This window comes from Tupaia chinensis, unplaced genomic scaffold (genome assembly GCF_000334495.1).
Source record: "Tupaia chinensis unplaced genomic scaffold, TupChi_1.0 Scaffold140086_1, whole genome shotgun sequence".
NCBI lineage: Eukaryota > Metazoa > Chordata > Mammalia > Scandentia > Tupaiidae > Tupaia > Tupaia belangeri.
In genome coordinates, this window is record NW_006199965.1 from 208,924 (window position 1) to 233,399 (window position 24,476).

Sequence of the window (24,476 nt, forward strand, 5' to 3'; positions counted from 1 at the left end):
TGCGGGCGGCCGGGGGGGGCCCCAGCCGCTGAGGGCTAGGCCGCCAGTGGACTCAGCGTTCGCCATAGGACAGATATGAGGGAGCCAGTTGGTCCCCTGACTTCTCTTGCATCCATTCCCTGGCTCGGGGCAAATCAGTTTGTGCCCGTATGTGAACTTAGTATGGAGGCTTAGAGGCTGGCCCAGCATCCTCTCAGAAGGACTGACCCTGGAGAGAAATGCTCTTGACCTGGATTCCCCACCCCCACCCCACATACAAGGTTTTTGGACATGACTATACTTCTGTGTGGTTCCTCTCCTGGGCTGGATTTGGGGTGCTTAGCCTTCCTCAGAGTGAGGGGAGGAGGGATCTTGCCGAGTTTGTCTGCCCACTGGCTCTGCTTCCTCCTTCCTTGGTCCCTGGCCTTTGTTGACTTCCTCTTCTTTACCCAGTGGGCCCTGGCTCCCTGGACCTCACCCTGGGGAGGGGGCAGGGCAGAGTGAGCCTGTCTCCTGTCTTCCCAGCCCTTGGAGGCTGGCCTAGGTAGGTAGTCTACAGGAGGGACTGGGCAGGAATCTGTACTGCACTGGTTCCCTCCCCTTGTTAATAAATACAGATGCTTGTTTCTCAAGGGCTGGGCCTTTAGATGTTTATGTGCTCACAAGGGGTCGGGGTGGGAGAAGTCTTGGGGTATAAATGAACAACTTAATAATTGTTCACCCCACGATCTGGTGGGGCCTGAGTCTTGCCCCACAGAGTGTCCTCATAACTGCTCTGGGAGGCCTGCTGGCATTCTTCATAAAGGAGGAAGCTGAGGGACCAGTAGATGGTATAGTGGTTAAGGTGCTGGGTACCCCCACATGGCCAGCCATGGTTTGAGACCCAGACCTGGTGGCTTACTTTCTCACTTTCCCTCTCTCTCTGTGTGCCTCTCTCTGGTCAAATTAAAAATAAATGAATGAACACATAAAATTAAATAAATTCTTTTATTTACAAAAAGGAGGAAGCTGAGGTCTGGTCACAGAGTGAGTTGGCAAAGGGCTGGTACTAGGCCTGGGGTCTTCCTCCTGCACCAGGAAGGGGACCTACAGGGGAAGGTTGGACAGGGATGCAAAGACCCTCCCCAGTCATGGAGGTTCCACACTCCCCCACCCTTTCCCAGTTTTCAAGGGGACAGGAAACTCAGAGAGGGCAGACTCTGAACTTGAGGCCACACAGGCCACAGTGTGGGGGTGGGAAGTAGTTCTTTGAGGAAGAGGGACTTGGAGCAGACTGGCCTTGCCTCCTGGGTGGCCCTGGGCAAGGCAGGTTCCTTCCTGGGCCTTTGTGGGAGACAAGTGGCACAGTCCTCCTTGAGTTAGTCACCTGCATTTTGGGCCCTTCGTGTTATGTCCAGTGCCGGGGGAGAGGGGGTGGGACAGGGCCGGCACCGGGCTGTGAGGGCTCAGCCCCTTCCAGCCTCCCTTCAGATTAGTTACCCTTGCCTAGGAGCGGCCAGGGCCCTAGGCCAGGGCTAGGGCTGGGCACACAGAAGGTGAGAGCCAGGGTGACCTCTCTGCCCCCTCTCCAGGGGCAGGAATGGGGAGTTCTGGGTGGCGCTTCCTCTCCCGCGGGCTGCCTCGCTGTAGCTCTCAGAAACAGGAAGCTCTAATGGAGGCCTTGGTGACAGGTTTGATGTAGGTTTTATTTTAAGCATAAAGAGGAGATTTCCGTTGGGCTGTTGACAAATATCCAGGTCAGCCCAGCTGTCTGTCTGACTGTCCGTCTGTCTTTTACAGCCAGCCCCCAGGGATCTGGGATGGGCCGGGGCAGTCTGGGGAAAAGGAGGGGAAGTTGGGTTATAGAAGAGGCTGGTGTTCAAGCTCAGGAGAGTGGAGCCTATCACCTGTGATACAGTTGGGGAAACTGAGGCATGAGGAGGGTGGCGACCTGGCCACAGCTGCCCAGCAGTTTAGCAGTACAGGAGCTGGGCTTTTTGGGTCCCCATTGCCAAAGGAGGGAAGGAGTCAGGGGGCTGATTCAGGCAGGCCCCTTGAGCTGGTGCCCCTTGAGGTGCCAGAGACTAGCCCCCTGACAACCCAGCTGAGACTGTGCTGGTCACCACCCCATGGCAGCTCCCAGCAACCTAAGAAGGTAGATGCTTGGCTGCATTTTACATGTGACGGAATTGAACTTTGGGTCACAGGACTGGCAGTGACCCCTTATTTCTGGAGGGTTCACTGGACTCTCAAGATGACTTTTCTAGGTTCAGGTATATTGTCACAGAGCAAGAAGTTGAGCTCAGAGAAGGTAGTGACTTGTGGGCTGTCACACAGCAGTTCTGCATAACAGCCTGTATCACACCCTGGCCTATGAGACACCCCATAGTCCGTAATCCCTGGATCCCTGATTCTCCCAACTCATGCCCCTCTTTTCTTCCTCCTCCAACTGCCATTCCTTTTGGTCATTTTATTAGTGAGCATCTACTGGGGCAGCAGTGGACAGGACAGGTGGGGTTCCACACCTTAGTCTGGAGGAAGAAAACTGGCAACTAAGCAGCAGCCCATCCTGGTCAGATTGTGTAGAACAGGTATATTTAGTGCTGCTCCCAGGCACTGGCCAGCTGATCGTGGATGAGAGCATTGGGAAGGTCTCTTAACAGAGCAGTGTGGGGTTCTTGGAAATGGGAGCAACGCCAGGCTAAGCCTCAACTTCTAGAATAGGTGCTGCTTGGTCCTGAGAGGGCTTCTGCACCCTCCCAGCCTTCCAACATCCCATACAGGCATTTGTAACAGGCTGGGGCTTTTGGCAGTACCTCCTCACCCCCGTGCTGCAGCTCCTGGGATCTGCAGAAGCAGTCCCTGTATTGTTCTGCCCCAATTGGAATGTGAATGGTTAGGTCGTTCTAAGCCACAGCCCCTGCTTTCTAGCCCCTCCAAAAACCTGCAGCTGCTGCCCCATCTCCTGGGGCTGCCCAGCCTCTTAGCAGCTCTCCCAGGCCAGCCTGGCCCCAGCTGCCCAGCCCCTAATTAGGCTGAGATGAGATCTGCTGCCTGGTCTATTTCTCACCAGCTAATTATATACACGTGGGTTTCGGAGACAGGCAACCTGGCTGTTCACTTTGTCATGAAGGAGTGGTGGGCCCTGGGAAAGGCACTCCCTCCAGCAGGACCTCAGTTTACCCTTTTGGTGAAGGATGGAATGTAGCTGCAGGGGCCTGTTCCTGTCCCTATGAAATAGTTCTGTCCCTGCTATTGAGGCATTCATGGGAGCCAGGCCGAGGAGATTCCACGCTTCCTGACATCCTGTATATAAGGGGAGCTGGGGAATTAGGGTGGGGACAAGGTGAAAGCACAGTCCCCAGATAGACAAGCATACAGGAGGGCTTAGAGATGCTCAGGTCCATCCAGGCCCAAGGCAGAACAGCTACAGAAACCGTGGAGATTTAGAAAAGTGTAATATTGGGACCAGCAGATGGTGTAGTGGTTGTGTCGTTGGACTCCCTCATGGCTGACTGTGATTTGAATCCTGGACCTGGTGATTTCAAAATCATGCCGGGTGTGTGTGCATGCATGCCCAAGATCCTGGGTGGAGAATGGAGAAGGGATTGCAGCATGACCATCCCCCTGGAGGGTGATTTCTCACTTTTCCTCTTGCTGTCTCTGTCTCTCTCTCCGGTGAGCACACGTGCCCTAAGGCAAAGACCTCTAAAAAAATGTAACATTATTTTTTGGCTAATGGACTCATGTATTTCCCCTTGTGTTATTAAAAAACAGGAACCAACAGATGATGTAAAGTTACATCACTGGACACCCATGTGGTTGACTGAGGTTTGAGTCCTGGACCCAGTAGCTTCAAATTCACGTTGGGCATGTGTGCATATGTGCCCCAAATCCTGAGAGGAGATGGAGGAGAAGGGATTGTGGTATGGCCATCTGCCCGAGGATTGATTTCTTGCTTTCTGTCTCTCTGTCTCTCTGGTGTGTGCATGTGCCGTATAGCAAAAATCTCATAAAAAATGAAATAAATAAAAATAAACGAATGAATTCAGGTGTCAGCAGGTGGTATAGTAGTTAAGGTGCTAGATTCCCACATGGCCGACCACAGCCTGAGTACCAGACCTGGCAGCTTGCTTTCTCACTTGGGACCAGCAGATGGCATAAATGTTACTGTTGCTGGACTCCCACGTAGTTGACCATGGTTTGAGTCCTGGACCTGGCAGCTTAAAATTCACACCAGGTGTGTGTGTGTGTGCCCAAAATCCTGAGAGGAGAGGAGAAAGGATTGTGGTATGGCCATCCCCCTGGGGAGTGATTTCTTGCTTTCTGTCTCTGTCTGTCTGGTGAGTGCATGCACCTTATAGCAAAAATCTCTCTAAAAAATTAAAATATAAAGAAAACTAGAATGAATTATACAGTGAACATTCGTGCACACACCTACTAATACACATTGTTACTATTTTGCTCTGGCTGGCTGGGTGATGAGTAAAGTGCTACTCAAGAGAAGCTGGATTCCACGTGAAGACTGTAATTCGAATCCCCGACCTAGTCAGCCTGAAACACGCCGAGCACGTATGCAAGTGCCCGAGATCCTGTGGGCTGGAGGACTGGAGGAAGAGGATCATGGTGTGACTTGATCTCGTGGAACGTGCTTGTCTTTCTCTCTCTCATGTACGCACCCTCTAGCATGAATTAAAATTTTTTTGAAGAAAAAATATTTTGCTGTATTTGCTCTGTCAGAAATCTACCCATCCATCCATCCCTATATCCATCCATTTGTATTTTATTTTTGGAGAGGTTTTTGCTATAAGGCGGTGCGTTCACCAGAAAGAGAGAGACAGAAAGCAAGAAATCACCCCCGAGGGGGGATGGCCACGCAGCAATAGCTTCTCCTCCATTCTCCTCTTGGGATCTTGGGCATGCATGCACACGTGCTTGGTGTGAGTTTAAGCCACTGGGTCTGGGACTTGAATTGCGGCCGACTACATGGGAGTCCAGTGATGTAGCCATTATGCCATCTGCTGATCCCCCATTTGTAATCTTTTTACAGTTTGCTTATTTATTTCTTCAGTGTGCAAGACAGAGAGATAGCACCTCTGACAAAGTCTTCATGCCTAGATCTAGCCTCAGTTAGCCCCAGATCACGACACGCATGCCCTGTGTACTCAGAGGGGTTGCTCAATGCGAATCTGGAACCTTCCATGGGAGTCAGCCTCACTGAACTTCGCTTTTTTTGCTGTACCACTGCCCGACCTCCAATAAAGTTTCTTTCTTTATTTTTTTCCTTTACAAAATAAGTTTCTCACATTAGCACACTTTCTCATTAGAGACACTTCAGCGTGCATACTGTTAGCTGGAGTTCAATATTAGTTTACCTTCCCCTTCTTTTTTTTTTCCTGGAGGTAAAATTTACATCCAGTGAAATGCACTGATCTTAGAGGTACTATTTGCTGACATTAGTCACATACACATTGTACTCAACTCCAATCAGGATGCAGAACATTGCTGTCACTATGGGAAGTTCCCTTATATCTCTGCCCTGCCCCCAGTTCCTGGCTCCACCTCATAGACACATCTCTGTATCTATATAAATCAAACAGCACTAATAAAAAAAAAATCATTTCTGGGGCCAGCAGGTGGTGTGCGGTTAAGGTGCTGGATCCCACATGGCCAACTCTGCAGTTCAAGTCCCTGACCCAGCAGCTTGAAAAGCACTCTGAGTGTGTGTGCATGTGTGCTCAAAATCCAGAGAGGAGAATGGAGGGGAAGGGGACTGCAGCATGGCCATTCTTCCTGGGGGGGGGGGATTTCTCACCGTCAATCTCTGTCTCTCTGGTGATCGCACATGCCCTATGGTAATAATCTAAAAAACAATAACATTTCCTTACCCTTGCCTTCTCCTGCCTTGCCCTACTCCCCCAAAGCAGTCTCTTTTAACTCTTAACTTTTTCTTCTGGTGCTTTCCTTCATATTTCTAAATACCTTCCTGTTCCTGCTGTTTCCTTGATTAATTTTAGACAATACTGACTGTCTGGTGTGATGTCTTCACGTGGTGGCCAAATGCAGCCTGACTGCCTGGCGTCGAATGCCAGCCCTTCCCCTAACTGGCTGTGTGATCTTGGGCAAGTGACTTAACCTACTCGTGCCCCAGTAAGATAAATACGAAAAATTAGGTTATTGGTTTGTTCGGAGGATTCAAAATGTAAAGTAACCAGTAAGTGGTCAAATCATTTCATTAAAAAAAAGATTTTTTTCTTTATTCATGATAGAGTGTGTGTGCATGCATGTGTGAAAGAGAGAGAGTGCGAGAGTGACGAGCACCTTCCACAGGGTCTGGTGACTGCAGTCCCCTTCCTCCAGCCCGCTGGATCTTGGGCTCTTGCATGGATCTTGCACTTGTGCCCTGTGTGTTTCAGACTGACTGGGCTGGGAATCTAAAGTGTGGTTGCCGTGTGGGATCCAGCTTCTCTTGAGTAGCACATTGCCACTGAGCCACAGAGCCAGTCCCCAGACCACTTTTTTCTTTTGATGATTATTAATATTCTTAAGGACGATTTAACAGTCCAACCTCAGTTCAGCCAGTCTGGATGATGGGCACGTGTGTTCAGTGTGTGTAGAGAGGTCTAGGGATGTGAACCCTTGGCTTTCCCATGTGGGCCCAGTTGCATTACTGCTGCACTACCATCTGCCCTGGAGCCAATTTATAAACTAGCATCTCAAGTATAGTCTGCAAGATAACCTTTGCGGGCACCCACTGTGGGCCAGGAGCTCCACTGGGCCCTGCTCACAGTGGTAGCCAGACAGCTGATGTCCTTGCCCACATAAGTCGGATAAGAAGTGCAAACACTGAAGCTGCCACCCCTGATCCCTGCCCCTGTTCCATCTTTCTGGAAACCTCCCAGCACACACACCTTTGGGAATCTCAGGCCCTCTAGGACCCTAGATTAACTCACATGTAAAATGAGGATCATTCAGTCATTCTACAATCACTCCCTAACCATGTGGTCTGGGGCTGTGTTCTGAGTATATAGCAATGATCTTCCCATCCCTTGATGGATTCATGAAAGGCTGTGAGAGACAGAGGAGGCTGTGGATGGCAGGGCAGCAGGGGCAGATGGGCTGTGGGCTTCTCAGAGGAGGTATCATTGAAGGGGGAGAGGGTCCTGATGGGAAAGGGTACCACGTTCCAGGACCTATACTGAGAACTCTCATCCTGCAGGCCTTTTGAGGGAGGTAGTATTTTCTTTTTTTTTTTTAAAGAATTGTTTTTAATTTCATTTTATTTATTCATTTATTTTAATTTGACTAGACACACACACACACACACACACACACACACACACACACAGATAGAGAAAGTGAGAAAGCAAGCCACCAGGTCCAGGTCCAGATCCAGGACTCGAACTGTGGTTGGTCATAGGAGAGTATCTAGTGCCTTAACCACCATCTGCTGGTGGTCCCTGAGGGAGGTAGTATTTTCATAGATAGGGAAACAGACCAAGAAAGTTCAAGTGACTAGCCCATGGTCACACAGCTAGGAAGCTGCAGAAATGGTATTTGAACTCATGCAGTTGGGTTCCAAAGCCCAACACTTAACCACATCACTCCACTCACAGGTAGGCTCTCGGCTCCTATTCCCATTCCATCCTGGTTCCTTCTCATCTGCCACTGGTGCTGATCTCTGGCCCTTTCTGTGCCCTTCACTTTATTCATCCATTCATTCAAGAAATGTCTATTGAGTGCCTTCTCCACACCCAGCATTGTGCTGTGTAGTGCCAGGGACATGGAGCCCTGGCAGTATTGACTCATACATTCCCAGGAGCTGTGGTTACACTGATGTGAACAGCCAGGAGAGTGGTCTGGATAAATGGATATGTGGGGTTAGGGATGGCTATGTGTGTGTATATGTGGCTGTAAGGGGCATGTGTATTAGCTAGGTTTTGCTGTGTAACAAACTACCCTAAACCCATTGGCCAACAATGTAAATTGGCAATGTGGCCTGGGCTCAGCTGGGTAGATCTAGGCTTACCTAGCTGCAGTGAGCTGAGGCTGGGTGGCCTTGGATAGCTCGCTCATGTGCCTGCCAGTTGGCAAGCCATTTGCTGGGTGCTTCAGTTCATCTGGATGTGGCTAGTTGGGACTCATTCACATGGTGATTTCAGGGTTCCATATTCAGCAAGAGAGGACCAGCTTTGATACACGAGTGCTTTTGAGCCTCTTTCTTGTGTCCTGATTACAAATATCCCAGTAGCCAGAGAAAATGACATGGCCAATTCAAACTCAGGGGGAGAAGAAATAAACTCCATCTCTTAGACATGTTACCAAAGGGTGTGAGTACAGGCATGGAAGAATGATGGTAGCTGATTTTCAAGTAACTTACCTGTGCGTGCCAGGTCAAGATCTAGGGGAGAGTTCTCAACTTCGGAATCAGAAGGACCTGAGTTCCAATCCTAACTGTGCCATACTCTGGCTGTCTGACCGTAGTCAAGTCGTCTGCCTCTCCGAGCTTCTGTAATGTGATAAAATGGAATGAGTGAGACAATCTCTATAGAGCACTTCTAGTATTCATTTGTTCCTTTAAAGCAGCATATGTGAGCTAACTCCTGGTCATCCCCAGAGATTATTGCAGTGAACAAGATTGACCAAACCACCTGACCTTGGGACGCTCACAGAACAGATATTATTGATCGTTCTAATCATTTAAATGGTAAGATCAGATCCTGGGAGAAGAGATTGCTGACGTGACCAGGGAGAGCTGGGAAGTCTGAGATATTTGAACTGAATTGTGATAGATGGGATGAAGTTAACCAAGAGAAGAGGGGATAGGAGTGGAACAGATTCTAGATCAAGGGCGTGCACAAAGGCCCTGTGGTGGGAGAAGACGCTAGGAATGGGGAGAAGGCGAGTGGGGCTAGATGGCATTAGGGCTGAAGGTGAACAATCTGAAGGTCTATCTTGCCAGAAAGCCTGAAATAAAATCCAAAAGTCTGTGGACCCTCATGATCTCATCCCTGTTACTCGTCCAATCCCCCTTTATTAACTTTGCTGCAGTCATGCTGCCTCTTTGCTGATCCATGAACACACCGGATGCATTCCTACCTCAGGGCCCTTTGCTAGTATCTATGCTACCCCAGAGAGCCACCTGACAGATTCTCTCACTTCATTCTAATCTCCACCTACTTGGTATGTCCTCAGAGAGCCCTTTCCTGACCACCTCTCCCTCTCCCCTCCAGCTGAGCCCTCAGCATCTGGTTTGGGAGGTGGTGGTGGCTCAGAGCTGGGGCAGAGTTCACGGCCCGGTGGCATTTGTCTCAGCCTTCCTAGTCTAGTGTATCCTTCCTCCTAGCACGCATGGCTTCCTGGCTTGTATTCAGCAGTGGCTCCAGGATGTACGTCTTGTCTGTATCTCTCGCAAGCATGCAGCTGCAGCAGGTCAGCCTCGCTATGTTCTAGGCTGAGTCCTCAGCCTCTGGGAGACAGTAGGTGTTCCATAAACATGGGCTGAATGAAAGAATGAGTGGAACCGACTGAGTGGATGCTGGACTGGAAAGAACCGGCTCCTGCAAATGGATGGTTTGGGTTCAAGCTTAGCCGAGTGGCCCAGATAAACTGTTTTCCTTTTTGTTCCTTGGTTCCCCCAGTTGAGCTGTGAGGCCTTTGTGTTCTCTAGGGAGGTTCTAAAATGGGGAAAGAAGACCCCAGCCTGGAAAGAGGACAGGGCTGTGGGGAAGGAAGGGAGCTGGGGTCTCTTCCGGGGCTTCTGGGGTTTGAAAATAGCCTAGCCTTGAGCTTGGCCCTTACCCTCACTGTGGTGTCCAGCTGGGGCCAGGGGCTCTGTCTGGAGCCCGCCAGCCTGACGCTGCGCTGGGAGTGAGGCCACCTGACAGCTGAGCCAGGCAGTTCCAGAGATTCTTAAGGGCAAACCGGGTCTGTGGGATGTCCCTGATCTCCCTCCCCACCCTCCCTCCCCCTCTGTGTCCACCTCGGGATAAATCCCTTAATCCTCTATAGGCCTCCAGTCTCTGCAGCTCGCAAAGCCTTTTCTTGGTCTGTGTCTGATCTCACCCCTGCACGGTAGCTACTTTTCTGGTTGGGACACTGAGGCTCAGTGAGGACAGCTGTCTCCTGAGGGTACACGTCCAGGACATGGTGCAGTTACCACTCTAGCCTAGCCCTGCTTTGCCAGCACGCGTGCATGTGTGTGTGTGTGTGTGTGTGTGTGTGTGTGTGTGCGCATGAGCACCCTCCCTTCACTTCCAGAGCCCCAGGTCTCTGATAACTGGTGGTTAAGAGCATCTGGAGCCAGTGGCCCAGCATTCATATCCTGCCTTTGCTACATACGAACTGAGTGGACTATAGCCTGCTCCTGCCACCTCGTCCCAGTCTGCCAGTAAGACAAATCTCTTAATCAGGACTAATGTATGCATTACACAGGTTTAAAAAATTGTAATCTGTTGCAAATATTTAAACATTTAAACCTTTAGAAGGATTACACACACACACACACTCAACCTAAAAAGGGAGGCTCAGTTAAAGCGTGTACAGAAAAAGGAGTTTATTTGGGCCTAAGTGCGAGGACTGCGCCCAGTGCGCACCCTGGATGAACACATTCAGGCAGCTCTGAGTGTGCGCACTGTGGTCTCACAATTCTCAAGGAAGTTGTTTGTTTGTTTGTTTTGTTAGTTTTTGCTATAGGGCGTGTGTGTTCACCAGAGAAGAGACGGAGAGCGCCAAAGTGAGAATTCACCTCCCATGGGGGGGATGGCCATACTACAATCCCTTCTCCTCTATTCTCCTCTTGGAATCTTGGGCATATGCACTTATACACCTGGTGTGATGTTTTTAAATTTTTTTAATTCATTGTCATTATTCTATATTTATTTATTTACTTTTGAAGTTGACCAGAGAGAGAGACAGAGAGAAAGAAGGGAAGTCAGAAAGCAAATTGCTAGGTCTGGGACTTGAACCATGGCCAGCCATGTGGGAATCTAGCTGCTTTAACCACCATTCCACCTGCTGGCCCCCAGCATGATTTTTAAGCTGTTGGGTCAGGGACTCAAACTATGTAATCAGCCATGTGGGATCTAACAGTTCTAGTCCTGAACCCGGTTGCTTGAAATACACACCAGACCCGTGTGTTCATGAAAGTCCCGAAAGGAGGGAGAGATGAAGGGATTGCGATGTGGTCATTCCCCATGGGGAGTACTTTCTCACTTTCCCTCTCTGTCTCTCTTTCTCTTTCCAGTGAGCACATACACCCTCGGGCAAATTGGAAAACAAAACAAAAAACTAATGAACATCTATCAAGCCTCAGGAGCCCACTCTGTGCCAGATATGAAGCCAGGTGCTCCAGGGGTGCTTGTTCCAGGAGTGGGTGCCAGTGTGAAGTGGGCACTAGTCCGAGAACAGGGAGGCCATGTGCCTGGACGCCTGGCCCAAGGTCGCACAGCCAAGGAGGGCGGAGGCCTCAGCACTCACCCATTTGTGGTTTAAGGCCAGTGGTATTTGTTGCACAGCTGTGCAGGCGTGTCTACCTGTTTGGGTCTCAGTGTTCCTCTTGGCAAATTGGGGTGGGACAAGAATGAATGTGAGGGCCTCGACCCAGCCCAGTGTCACCACCCATAGTGGGATCAAAGAGTCTGCATTCTCCTGGGAAGCAAGGCCTCAAAAAATGTACAGTATGTATTATTTTCTCACCGTTTAAATGTGGGCAAGCAACTATTTAAGTGTGAAAATACCCCCCTACAAGCATATAATGCTATTTATCACACCATGGTTTGTAACAGCAAACAACTGGAAATGCCTGTAGTGAGAGATGCTAAGTATCCTTGGGCCCAGCACGTCTGGACTCCGGTGCAGCCATCTGGAAAGCACCCTGCTCGCACTTGACATGGAATCACAAGATATGTGGGTCAGTGAACACAGCGTGTAGAGCAATACGTGCGTGTGCTGCCGTTTGTAAAATAGGGATGCATACATGGCCATATGCTCTGGGCCTGGCAGGAAGTCTCCCTGGAGGATGAATTGTACAGGGAATCCTCACATTGGTTGCCTCTGGGGAGGGAATCAGCTGGCTGGGGTCTGGGGTGGGAGGGAGACTTGCTTTTTCCTTTTTGTACCTCTTGAATCTTCGATTGTGTGAATATATTACCTATGCAGAAAAACTAAAAAAAAATTTAAAATAGAGTGAAAGAAAGTAGGCAAGAAACTTGAAACAGATAGACACCCAAACATCAGGTCTGCAGGCCCAGCCAGCTACTGCCCCCGGGCAACCTCAGGCCACATTCTGGGCTCTGCCCAGCTTGGTTTTGTGGCTCCACCCTCTACGGTAATATTTTGGTTTCCACATGCACAGCACCCATGGGAAATCCCAGCCAATGGGCGTCAGGTTCTGGGCTGGGCTGCCTGCCAAGGTTGGTGGAGGCATGACACAGCCCCTGGGATGGCGTCGTTTGAATGTCTAAGCGATGACGCAGCCCAGGACAGAACGATGACACTTACCACAGTCTCACAGGCCCTGCCTGCCTTCTGTTTGTCTTGCAAACTCCAGGTGGGTGTATGGACTCTTCAAAACAGCCATCTCCATCCTGAGATGAAGATCCTCCATTCTGAGCCTGCAGGGACTGAATTCATTCATTCATTCATTTGTCCAATACTCATTGACTACCTACTATGTGCCAAATACTTTTCTGGGCACGAAAGATACAGCAGAGGACAAAACAAATAAAAATTCCTGCCCTTGTGAAGCTGACGTTCTAGTGCAGACACAGGCAATGTATACTGGAGAGTAAAAATATGGAGAAAAACAAAGCAGGCAAGAGAAGTGGGACACTAGGGACTAGCAGTTAGCGTAATGTTGCTGGACTCCCATGTAGTTGACCGTGGTTCAAGTCCCGGACCCAGTGGCTTAAACTCACGCCGGGCACGTGTGCATGCATGCCCAAGATCCTGAGAGGAGAATGGAGGAGAAGGGACTGTGGCGTGGCCATCCCTCCGGGGGGTGGTTTCTCGCTTTCTGTCTCTCTGTCTCTCTCTGTCTCTGGTGAGTGCATGCACCCTATAGCAAAAACCTTAAAAAAAAAAAAGAAAAAGTGGGACACTAGAGATTTTCACTTTATTTCTCTTTTTCTTTTTTTAAAGGTATAATTGATGTGCAACACAATTTACCCCTTTTAGTGATATAGTTCTATAAAAAGTTTAGATTTTTATTTTAAAAATTAATTTAATTGAGAGAAGCTATGCTCTAAACTCCATCTTCCAGACTCCTGAAATATTCAGCCTAGAAGGCAATTTAAAGCTGAGGTGTGTCCTGGCCTGTTCAGGGAAGCTATGCTCTAAACTACATCTTCTAGACAAAAAGCAGATTAGTCCATGCAGAAAATCGAATCTCAGATGTGGAAGGCAAAACATCTGATCTAGGAAAAAACAACAAAAAAGACCTGAGAAAATAACCCCCCCAAAATGAGAATACGGATAATCGGTATCCCAGAAGATGGGGAAACTAATAAGGACATTGATAATCTAATCCATGAATCTTGGAAGAAAACTTTACAAATCTAGAGAGGCATTCAAATATCCAGACCCAAGAAATATAGAGCCCTGATAGAATCAACCCAAGAAGATCTTCTCCAAGGCAAATCATAGCTAGACTGGCCAAATCTACAAACCAAAACAAGATACTAATATTGACAAGAGAGAGAAATGGCAAGTTACCTACAAAGAATATCCCATCAGGCTAACAGCAGACCTCTCATCAGAAACAATGCGAGCAAGTAAAGAATGGGAAAATATATTCAAAATGTTAAGTGAAAAACAGTTTCAACCAAGAATACTATACCCAGCAAGATTATCTTTCATATGGAAAGAAAGCATAATAGCATTCTCAGATAAACAAGACTTGAAAGAATTTGCCAATAGCAGACCCACTCTTCAAGAAGTTCTGAAAGGAGTTCTCTCCCAGGAAAACTAAAGACACATACAGAAATAAGAGAACGAAAGCCAACCAAGAAAATGACCAATTTCATGCTAGGAACAAGAAGTATCAATAATAACATTGAGTGTTACCTTCCAGGATTTAAATGGAAAGATTGGACCACGATAAAACTGCATATTCAACAGAAGAGTTTGAACATAAGACTGATCTGGCGAAGCAGAATTTTATGACTTTTGAGTAAAACATTACTGATTTTTTTTTTTTTACTTTGCTTTGTTTTTCCCAATTTAAGCATTTTACTTTCTTTTGAGTTGTTGGTGGGTTCAGCAACTTGTTAAAATATTTTTCTTGTTTGTTTCTTTAAATGGAAACAAACTTTTCTTCCTTCCTGACCCTTCTTGAATTGGAAATATTTGGGAGTATTCTTATTTTGTGGCAGAAAGGTTATTTGCATAAGTTCAGTAATGCTTGTTGTATTAACTCAGAAATTGGAAATACTCATATTGGACAGGGCTTTGACCGAAATGTCATATCTGAAGATTAATCAGGAAACTGTGGAACTAAGGTGGATCTCAAGTAAGCCAACAGAAGCTCTTAAAAAGATGGCCTGGCCCCCAAAATAGTTCTGCCTGGCAGAGAGGATTAGAGAAGATATATGAAAGAATTTATAACATAAAATAACCTGGACTTTTCCAGCCCAGCATTGTAATCAGTAGAGACTGCAAAAGAGCAACCACACCAGAGGATTATCTTGAAAAAGACGTTGAATGAAGAAAAAGAGACTGATCTTTGCTAGCAGCTGATATATCACAGAAACTTGGTAGGCAGGGCTGAATTGAGAAGGTTTATGTGTGACTTGTGTGCTGGGCATTTGCTTTTCAACAATTTGAGTAGTTGACATGTAAATATTTTCTCAGAAATATTTAAAACCAAACTGTTTCTGTTGTTATAGAGTCACAAACAGGATTATACAAAATTACAAGAAATATTTTGAACATTATCTTTTTTTTTTAAGAGGTTTTCGCATAGCAAAAAAACCCAAAAAAACCTCTAAAAAAATATTTAAAACCATACTGTCTCTGTTGATATAGAGTTATAAACAAACTTATACAAAATTATAAGAAATATTTTGAACATTATCTTTAAAATTCAGTATTTTGAAACAATTTTTTCTTTTGGAGAGATTTTTGCTATAGGGCATGTGCATTTGCCAGAAAGACAGAGAGAGACAGAGAGACAGAAAGTGAGAAATCATCCCTCAGGGGGATGGCCATACCGCAATCCCTTCTCCTCCATTCTTGTCTTGGGATCTTGGGCATGCACGCACATGCACCTGGTGTGAGTTTAAGCCACCGGATCCGGCACTCAGACCACGGTCTGCTACATGGGAGTCCAGTGACGTAGCCATTACGCCACCTGCTGATCCCAGTATTTTGATATTTTAAAAGTTGTTTATTAACTGTCAAGAACTATGGAGTATGAGCAAAATTTTTTGATATGTAAAGTAAATGTTTGTGGGAAAATGTAAAAATAAATAAATAAGTGAAAAAGGGAAAAATTAGTTAAATCAATCAATTAATTAATATTATTAATTTAATTCACCAGAGAGATACAGAAGGAGTGAGAGAGGGAAAGTAAGAAAGCAAGTTGCCAGGTGTGAGACTCAAACTGTGGTCGGCCGTATGGGAGTCTAGCATCTTAACCATCACACCACCTACTGGCCTGAATTTAAAAATTTTTTTGAAGAGAGGGTCTTATCATGTTATCATCCTCCTGTTTCAGCCTTCTAGCTTAGAATTACATGTATGTCGCCATACCTGGTTCTTTTTCAGACAGGGTCTTGCTCTATTTCCGGGGCTAGCCTTGAACTCACAATCCTCCTTCCTTAGCCTCCCTGAGTTGCTGAGGTTACAGATACATGCCACTGCACCTGGCCTATAGCGTGGGCCAGAAATCAAACTCAGGACTCCCAAGTGGTTCCAGCCTGCAGAGCATAGTGTCTTATTGGTGCCCACCACTGTGGCTGGGCCTTGTCCTGTGAGTTTTCATAGTTGTGTACATCTATGGAGTGTACCTGAGTCCTCACCACTACAAACAAGTGACAGAATCTTCCTACAATTCCAGGAAGATCCTTCATGCCCTTTTGCAGTCAATCCTGACTCCTACTCCACCACACTGACCTAGATCACTCATTAGTTTTCTTTCACCGTAATTAGAGTTCTCTTTTCTAGCATTCATGTAAATAGACTCAAGCTTCTTTCATTTGGCATGGTCTGGTTGTGGTTCATCCTGTGTGTGTCTGATTCATTACTTTTCTTTTTTCCTTTTTTTTTTTTTTTAAATAAGGTGTTATTTATTTAATTTTTTTTATCATCATCATCATTATTTTAAAAATAGGTGTGCACACACACGAGAGAGAGAGAGAGAGAGAGAGAGAGAGAGAGAGAGAGAAAGAGAGAGAGAAAACTGGTCTGGGACTCAAACCATGGTCGGCCTTGTGGGAGTCCAGGACCCCTAACTGCCACACCACCTGCTGGCCCCAGTTCATTACTTTTCATTGCTGAGTAGCATTCAGTGGTATGCCTCTGCGACATTTTGTTGATGGACATTTGGGCTGTTTTATCTTGGTATATGGTATGAACATTAATGTACAACTCTCTGTGTAGACATATATTTTCATTTCTCTTGGATAAATCCTGAGGTGTGGAATTACTGGTCTGGTAAATATGTTTAACTCTATTAGAAGTGGTAGTTGTGGAATTAGCAGATGGTGTAATGGTTACGTCACTGGACTCCCATGTTAGTCTATTATGGTTCAAGTCCTGGACCCAACATGTTAAAAACTCATGTCAGGCACATGTGTGTGCATGCCCAAAATTTGAAGAGAAGAATGGAGGAGAAGGGATTGCAACAAGACCATTCCCCCAGGGAGTGACTTCTGTCTCTCTGGCAAGAACATGTAAACTATAGCAAAAATCTCTCGCTTAAAAAAAAGTGAGAATTGCACTTTAAAAAAAATTTAAGACTATTTAATTTTATTTGTTGTTATTGTTATTTTTTAATTTGATGAGAGAGAGAGAGAGAGAGAAAAGAGAAAGTGAGAAAGCAAGCTTCCAGGTCTAGGACTTGAACTGTGGCAAACCATATGGGAGTATCCAACACCTTAACCACCAAACCACCTGCTGGCCCCAACTCCATGTGAATTTTAAGCTGCCTGGTCTGGGACTTGAACTGCTGTCGACTCTGTGGGAGTAACCATTAATTACATCATCTGCTGGTTCCAGGACATTGCCTTTTGTTCTGACAACCCAAGGGAGAGTTCTGGTCATGGGTGGGCAGGGATCAACTTTGTATTTTAACATCTCCTCCCCCACCACAGTGGGCTACCAGTGGGCTACAGGGCAGCAAGGAGGAAGCTCCCTAAATGGTCCTTCCTGGGTTAGCAGGAGGAAGCTGGATGGGGTGGAGGCAGTGCATGGAAGGGGTGTTGGATTTTGAATCTACCCTGAAGGTGGAACCAAAGGGGGATGTATTAGATGCAGGATGTGAGGGAAATAGGGACATGAGGATGGCCAAGACCTCCTAAGTATCCTCTAGGAGCTGAGAGTGCCCTCCAACCCACAGCCAGCAAGAAATCATGCATCTCAGCCTGGCAACCACAGGGACTGAACTTGGCTGACACCTCAAATGAGCTTGGAATTGGACCCTGAGCCTCCCTGAAGGAACACAGTCCAGCTGATGCCTTGATTCCAGCCTGCTAAGACCTGGAGAAAAGAACCCAGTTATGCTGTGCCAAGATTTCTATCTGCAGAAACTGAAAGATAATCAGTAGGTGTGGTTTAAGTCACTCAGTCTGTGCAATTTGTTACGCAGAAATACATGACTTACACAGGCATCTTAGAACTCTATAGGGCCAACAGGTGGCATGGACGTTAAGATGGCTGGATTCCTCATGGCTGACTTTGCAGTTTGAATCCTAGACCCAGCAACTTGAAAAAACATGCTGGATGCATATGTATACATGCCCAAAATCCCAGAAGGAGAATAGAGGAGAAGGGATTTCAGCATGGCCATCCCCCCTGGGGGTTTTATTTTGATGAGAGAGAGAGAGAGAGAGAGAGAGAGAGAGAGAGAAAAGAGAAAGTGAGAAAGCAAGCTTCCAGGTCTAGGACTTGAACTGTGGCAAACCATATGGGAGTATCCAACACCTTAACCACCAAACCACCTGCTGGCCCCAACTCCATGTGAATTTTAAGCTGCCTGGTCTGGGACTTGAACTGCTGTCGACTCTGTGGGAGTAACCATTAATTACATCATCTGCTGGTTCCAGGACATTGCCTTTTGTTCTGACAACCCAAGGGAGAGTTCTGGTCATGGGTGGGCAGGGATCAACTTTGTATTTTAACATCTCCTCCCCCACCACAGTGGGCTACCAGTGGGCTACAGGGCAGCAAGGAGGAAGCTCCCTAAATGGTCCTTCCTGGGTTAGCAGGAGGAAGCTGGATGGGGTGGAGGCAGTGCATGGAAGGGGTGTTGGATTTTGAATCTACCCTGAAGGTGGAACCAAAGGGGGATGTATTAGATGCAGGATGTGAGGGAAATAGGGACATGAGGATGGCCAAGACCTCCTAAGTATCCTCTAGGAGCTGAGAGTGCCCTCCAACCCACAGCCAGCAAGAAATCATGCATCTCAGCCTGGCAACCACAGGGACTGAACTTGGCTGACACCTCAAATGAGCTTGGAATTGGACCCTGAGCCTCCCTGAAGGAACACAGTCCAGCTGATGCCTTGATTCCAGCCTGCTAAGACCTGGAGAAAAGAACCCAGTTATGCTGTGCCAAGATTTCTATCTGCAGAAACTGAAAGATAATCAGTAGGTGTGGTTTAAGTCACTCAGTCTGTGCAATTTGTTACGCAGAAATACATGACTTACACAGGCATCTTAGAACTCTATAGGGCCAACAGGTGGCATGGACGTTAAGATGGCTGGATTCCTCATGGCTGACTTTGCAGTTTGAATCCTAGACCCAGCAGCTTGAAAAAACATGCTGGATGCATATGTATACATGCCCAAAATCCCAGAAGGAGAATAGAGGAGAAGGGATTTCAGCATGGCCATCCCCCCTGGGGGGCGGTGATTTCTCACTTTCCCACTTTTTCTCTGTCTCTCTCTGGCTAATGCATGCACCCTATTGCAAAGCTTAAAAAAATAATAAAAATAAAAAAAGGAACCCTACACTGTCAGAGCTAAAAAGGGGCTGTAGTGACCCCTGAGACCAATCTGCTCAAGTATGGATAGGGAAACTGAGGCCCAGAGAGCAGGTTTGAAGCTGTCCCAGTTCTGGAGGCCTTGCCAGTCCTCAGCCTGTCATCTCCTGGGAGGCTGTGGTCCCTGTCCCCTGCCGATCTCTCCTCCATCAGATCACTGGCTTCCCAGAGCCAGCTTCTGGCCACCCACTGAGTGTCCTCAGCTCCCCTGGCCCTGGGCAGCCAGCTCTGGCAGGCTCCCTGCTGGGCCAGGCCAAGTGGAGTCCTTGCCTCCATGGCAGAACATGGCCCAAGGGTGCAGGAGCCAGAACTGAATCTGGAACCCCAGAGAAAGGGGTGGAAAAGCACAGGCTTTGGTCAGAGGATCCTGGCTAGGACACCATCTCCAACTCTCTCCAGCTGTGGGGCCCACCGTGCTTGGCTGGAGTGTCCACCTCTGTAGACGGCGTGGGGCCGATCCCATTGGGATGACTAGTGAGTTCACGCACGTGAGATTCTTGGAGGGAGCCCTGTAAATGTATGCCTCGAACCTCTTCCTTTTCATGGACCTTGGCTTCCCATCTGCTGAGTGATCTTATGTCCTAGATATGTTTAGGGGGCCTGCAGCTCTAACAACCACCCCTGTTAGAATTCGAGTTCTGGCTCTGCGTCTTATTAGCTGTGTAACCTTGGGAGTCACTTTAAGCTCTCTGGATCATAGTTTTCTTATCTATAAGATAGGGTTATTAATAACACCTACCATTCCTGGGACCAGCAGATGGCATAATGGTTACGAAACTGGACTCTCATGTATAGACTGCGGTTTGAGTCCTGGACCTGGTGACTTAAAACTCATGCCGGGCACGTGTGTGTGCATACGCAGAATCCCAAGGGGAGAATGCAGGAGAAAGTATTGCAGCGTGGCCATCCCCCCAGGGGGGTGATTTCTTGTGTTCTGTCTCTCTGTCTCTCCGGCAAGTGCATGCATCCTATAGCAAAAATCTCTCTTAAAAAAAAAAAAAGGAAAAGAAAAAATAACACCTACCATTCCTGAGAGCTCCATTCCTAAGAGCTCCAAGTCAGATATCTAGTACAACACCTCAAAATGTCAGCTGGTGGGCTGTGGTGATTAAGGCACTGGACACTTACATGGATGACTATGGTTCAAGTCCCAGACCTGGTGGCTTGCTTTCTTACTTTCTCTCTCACTGTCTCTCTTTGGTGAGTACACATGCCCTGTGGCAAACTGAAAAAAAAATAAGCTACATAAAATAAAAAATAAATACTTAAAAAAGCCAGCTGGTAAAGTCAGCAGGTGGCATGGTGGTTAAGGTGCTAGATTCCTACCTGGCTGACTACAGTTCGAATTCCAGATCTGGCAGCTTGCTTTCTCATTTCCTCTCTCTTTGTCTGTCTCTGGTGAGTATGCATGCCCTGTAACAAATTAAAAAAAAAAATGATAGGGATCAGCAGATGGCATAGTGGTTATGTCACTGGACTCCCACATGGCCGACTGCGGTTGGAGTCCTGGACCTGGTGGGTTCAAAATCATGCCAGGCACATGTGTGTGCATGCTCAAGATCCTGGCAAGAGAATGGAATAGGACGGATTGCAGCATGGCTACCCCCCTTGGAGGGTGATTTCTCACTTTCTACCTCTCCGTGTCTCTGGTGAATGCACTTACCCTATAGCAAAAATCTCTCTCAAAAAAGAAAAAATAAATAAAATTAAATAAATAATTCTTTGAAGAAATGCCAGCTGACTGTATTATTATCATCCTTCTCACCGTCCCTCCTGTGCATTTGGTCCTGTCTGCTGGAAGGGGTGACAGGGCAGACTCCCAGGATGAGGAAAGTTTAGTTTCCTTGGAGACAAATGTTTGTGGACTGGGCCGGGCCTGCATACATTTCTGGGGAAATGAGATTAATTCGCTCCCTCCAACGCTCTGGTCTTGCACTCCCCCAAAGCCAGGCCCAGAGTATCATGTGCTTGTAGACTGTGGCCCCACAGGTGGGTTGGGAGAGACAGAGCTTTGTTGCGGTCAAGGGCAGACTGTGGAGGGAGCAATGCTCTGTTCTGGGTAGAAAGAGCACTGGACTCCGAGTCTGGTTCTCCAGAACTTACTGCTAGGACCTTGGGCAATTCACTTAGTCTGTCTCTGTGGGATGGAACATGGCGGATGGCCCTCACTGAGCAGATGGAGAACTGAGGCCAGAGACAGGGCTTTACTTACTGCCACACAGCTGATGTAGGACAGAGCCAGCAAAGCGGGGCCCTGAAAATCCCAGCCCTGAGAGGGAGCAGTTCCGAGTTAGGGAACTGGTTTTTCTTTCTTTCTTTAAAATTATTTATTTAATTTTATTTATTACTATTATTTTAAAATTTACTGCAGGGCATATGCACTCACTGGAGAGAGAGAGGCAAAGTGAGAAAGCAAGCTCTACCAGGGCTGGGACTCGAACTACGGTCTACCATGTAGGTGTCCAGCATCTCAACTACCATGCCACCTGCTGGCCTCAGGAAACTGATTTCTAATTATCAGCAATGCTTGTTTAACTTCAAATGAACCTTGGGTCCCCAAGCATTTAACAGCTCATAAATTCCTTTCCCAACCAATTTTCACATTTGGCTCTGGCAACAGTATCAGCAGCCCATTAGGGAGCTGAGCAAACTGAGGCCGAAGAGGGACAGGGACTTGTCCAAGGTCAGGCCATTAGTATATGGCAAAACTAAAAAATCTAAGCCAGTTCTGATAAGCCGATGCTTTTCCCTCTAAATGTGAGCTGATATCTGGGGCTGTATTGGGGGTGGTGGCTAATGAGTTCTTCATAGAAATTTTGTAACTGTTTGCTTTCATTTTGATTATATTCTAAAGAAGTAATTCAGACATGTCATGGAGCCTCTGCATGACCACAGGTGAGTCCCACCTGAGTTGGCGTTTGAACTTGGGATCACACTGGCACCAAAGTCTAACCTTTGCTGAGAACCGACTGTGGGCCAGGCACTGTGCTTTCCATCTGTCATCTCTTTCCCACTGAACCTTCACAACAACTCTGTAAGATAGGAACTCTTGGTATGCCCACATCACAGATCAGGAAGTCAAGGCACCGAGAGGTTAATTTGCACCAAGGTCTACAGTAAGGAAAGCCATGATTTGAAGTAAAGCCAACTCCTGAGCCTCTGTTCTTGCCTGGCTTCACCAGCTTCAGGTGGTGAGAAAAGGGCAGAGGTGGTTTTGATATGCAAAGATAAATTCCTGCCAGTGAGGCCAGGGAGGCAGAGGCAGAGGGTGGGAAGGAATTTCCCCGTGGATGAAATAGAGCCAAGTGGTGGGAGAACGAAGTCCCTGGCAAACAGAGTTGGGTGGAAGTGTGTGACAAACCGAGACAAAATGGCATTGCAGCCGAGTGTCCCACATTCACACTGCTGGTGGCAATTCAGGTTTAGCAAAGCAAACGTCGTCCACGTCACTCAATTAGCATTGTTACATTGATAATAGGGCAACACAGCCTCATGGTTAGGGCTACAGGTTTGAGTCATGATTTTTGACATCAAATTCATCTTCTAGGTCAACTGATGATGTGGAGGTTAAGGTAGCTGAACCCTACATGGCCGACTGCTGTTGGAGTCATGGACCCAGTGGCTTGAGAAATATACTGGGCGCTTGTGCCTGCATGGTCAAAATCCCAAGAGAAGAATGGAGAAGGGATTGCAGAGTGGCCACCTCCCCCTCAGCAGGGGGCTAATTTCTTACTTTCTCTGTCTCTCTCCAGTGAGCGCACATGCCTTATACCAAATTTAAAAGAAGTTTGGTTCTCAGACTGTCAGCAAGTCACTCAACCTCTCTGTCTCATTTTGCTCATCTTTTTTTTTTTTTTTTTTTTAGTTGCCAGAGGGTATATACGCTTACAAGAGAGCTTTGATATTCAGGTGAGAAAGGGGAAGGAAAGTATGAAAGCACTCCACATGGGGGATGGCCATGCTATAATCCCTTCTCTTCCATTTCTCTTCTTGGGACTTTGGGCGCATATATGCCTGCCTATTTTTCAAGTCGCTGGGTCTGGGACTTGAACTGCCCTGTCAGCCATGTGGCATCCAGCTGCTTTAACCATCATGCCGCCAGCTGGCCTAGTTTGCCCATCTTTAAAATGCAATTATAATAAGAGACCAGCAGGTGGTGTGGTGGAGAAGGTGCTGGACTCCCACATGGCTGTCTGCAGTTCAAGTCCTCGACCTGGAACCTTGCTTTTTCACTTTTCTCTTTTTCTGTCTCTCTCTGCTTTGCACTTAAAATAAAATAAAATAAAATAATTTAAAAAATGCAATTATAATAGTACCTAAAAGACTGCTATTATAGTTGCATAGTTGCCTGTGAAATTCCTTTCTGTCCTTTCTCTTTGTTGATCATACCCTACTTTATTCCTGGTGGCAATGGACTCAGCTTAAAGATTATATTCTCAGGTTTTTTTCCAGCTACTAGTGGTCAATGAATGGAAGTTGTTAGGGGAGGCTTCTGGGAAATATTCTTAGATGAGGCTGATGTAGCTGGGAGGAAAGCTCATGTACCCCTCTTTCTTTCTCCTAGATGGGACTCAGGCATAATGGCTTGTGCCTCAGCAGCCATCTTGGATCAAGAAACAACCTTGAGGATGAAACATCATGAAGCTAGAAGGAAAAGGGGATATTGATGACACCATGGAGACTGTACTAGGCCTGGACTGACTCTTCCCAAACTTCTTTCTTTTTATTTTTTAAATTTACCCATTTATTACTATTATTATTCGATTTGACCAGACAGACAGAGAAAGAGAGGGAGAATGAGAAAGGAAGCTGCCAGGTCTGGGACTCGAACCATGGTTGGCCATGTGGGAGTCCAGTGCCTTAACCAGCACACCACCTGATTGCCCTCCAACCCCCAAACATTTTTTTAAAAGCAAACTTTTTGAGCTGGCTCTATAGTGCAGTGGTTAAATGCTATGCAGAGATCCCACATGGCCAACTGTGGTTTGAGTCCTGGCCCCACTGGCAACATGCCACGTGTGAGCCCAGGGTCCTGACAGGATGGAAAAATGGAGGAAAAAGGGTCAAAGCATGACCAGGGTGTGTTCAGGGTACTCTCTCTCTCATGAGTGCACATAAAATAATAATAATAATAAACCTTTTATTCTAGGACAATTTTAAAGACTACAAAGACAGTACAGAGAGTGCTTGTAAACGCCACATCCAATTTCCCATGTTATTAATATTGGTACGGCACCTTTATCACAATTAGTAAACCAACAATGTTACATTGTAATATTTCTAAACGTTTATTTAACTTTATTATTATTATTTTAA

The 24,476-nt window shown here is 46.9% G+C and overlaps 1 long non-coding RNA gene across 1 annotated transcript; it reads right to left on the reverse strand.

Moving 5' to 3' along the window:
- Positions 1–18: 18 nt before the first annotated feature.
- LOC102481780 (uncharacterized) lies at positions 19–12,771 on the reverse strand. Its single transcript, XR_336589.3, has 3 exons — positions 12,460–12,771; positions 8,339–8,467; positions 19–1,793 (listed from the first exon to the last, which is right to left on the reverse strand). It is a non-coding gene; the product is annotated as an uncharacterized LOC102481780 (long non-coding RNA).
- Positions 12,772–24,476: the final 11,705 nt, after the last annotated feature.